Here is a 1,803-nt window from a genome sequence, read left to right as displayed (position 1 = left end):
TGTTGTCTCAAAGGGGAATACTTGGTTTCCACAATTCCTCTTCTGGTAGACGATTTATCTCTTTTTAACCCTTTTACTGTTTTCCTTCCTCTTGTATCGTTAGATATTGAGGGGAATTGCAATTTCCGATCATGGACTAGGTGGAAGTTTTTTGTTGGAGGACCGCTTTTACGCCTCTCAGACAAGTTTTTCGCTGGGCTCTATCTACCTTCTAGTCTGATTCTTTTACGTTGAGCACCCAGGCAGCTTTTTTTTTTTTTTCTTTTTTTTTTGTATGCGTGTATGGTTGTTTTTTTTTGGGGGGGGGGGAATCTTTTGCTCTGATTGTAATATATGGTAAAAATAAAGGAATTATAAAGGAATGGAGTTAGAATCCATAAGGGGGGACATCGGATTCAGGTGATCGAATCGCTTATTTAAAAAAAAAATTCAGTATGTTCTCTGACTGGTGATTTGTTGGCTAATTTCTCCTAATTTTGAAATGATCTCAGGCCTGTTTGTACATAATTTGCAATCCCAACTGGCGTGAAGTAGTTCATGTCCTAATGGTTAACATTAGCAACAACAGCAAAAAATAAATAAATACCCCCCCCCCCTTAAAACCCACATATATGAATATGCTACCTTGAAATTACAGAGTTCTATCTGTCATTTTTTTGGGGGGGGGGGGCTGTGTTGAGTTAATAAGACCATGAGGTCAGAAACCAAATGTTCTTTCTATCTGCTTTATCAAAATCGTAAGATTATTTGGAGTCGTTATCAAGATATTCAAAGAACTGCATTCGAAAAAGCTTGACATGTTGTGAAATTCAAAACTTTTAACGTCAAATTTCTCAAAAGTAGGTACTAAGCAGGTAGAACTTTTTAATTCTAGGGTAGCGACCTGGCAATAATCAATTAATGAAAGGCAAATCGTTGGATGGTGTCAGGGTAACTCCTACTTCACTATCGTCCTTCTGTGGTTTCTATCTTTCTATCATCTGTCTTACTTTTTGTGACGGCTGCATATGGCCTCACATTATAAAAAGACTAATACTTGAAAAAGAAGACGAAAACACACAACGGCTCTCTTGCCTACCTCCTGGTGAACTGATTTAATTGTTGTTTATTTTACACTGAAATCTCGTGTGAATTCAAAACGAGACGATGTGTGACGTATCAAGATGGAGAAATAATTGAGATATTTAAGAATCGTTCTTTCAACATTCGCAACATAGTTCATTCCCATTTTTACATAACATAGCAATAGCATCATTTACACATTACACTTTTCTCAGCTCTAAATGATCGTTGTTGTGTTAGTGCAATTCTTTTCACTCGAACTCAGATTCCATATTACTTTCTGCAAGCTGAGGGAAAACATTTCGACTGGGGCGTGTTTACATTTAGAAAACTAGACCTTTGTTTTAGTAGAGGTTTTACGGCGCTGACAACTGCATAAGGTCATATGAGCGCCGAGGGGGGGGGGATGTCAACAGAGATCAAGTCTTTAAAGGGAATCAGGCTTACTCTGCTCACCTCTCTAGCTTCAATAGCACAAAGTCCGCTTCGACTATCAAGGCAATCCAGAAATAGCGGGTCAGAAGAGTGTGAAAAAAATACAAAAGAAGTGGAGAAAAAATGACGATAGTAAGGATTAGGAAAGAAAAAGCAGCAGTTCCTTGTTGCAGTTCTGGCACACCTATGAGCATAACATTGATAAATCAGCCCTTTTACAATTCTACAGTGCCTAAAACAAGTTAATCATTAATGTCCCCCCTTTTGGAATGGCCTAAAGACACTTCAGACAATAGCACCCCCCCG

The sequence above is a fragment of the Aplysia californica genome, unplaced genomic scaffold (assembly GCF_000002075.1).
Source record: "Aplysia californica isolate F4 #8 unplaced genomic scaffold, AplCal3.0 scaffold00064, whole genome shotgun sequence".
Classification (NCBI taxonomy): domain Eukaryota; kingdom Metazoa; phylum Mollusca; class Gastropoda; order Aplysiida; family Aplysiidae; genus Aplysia; species Aplysia californica.
Note: the sequence above shows the minus strand (reverse complement) of the source record.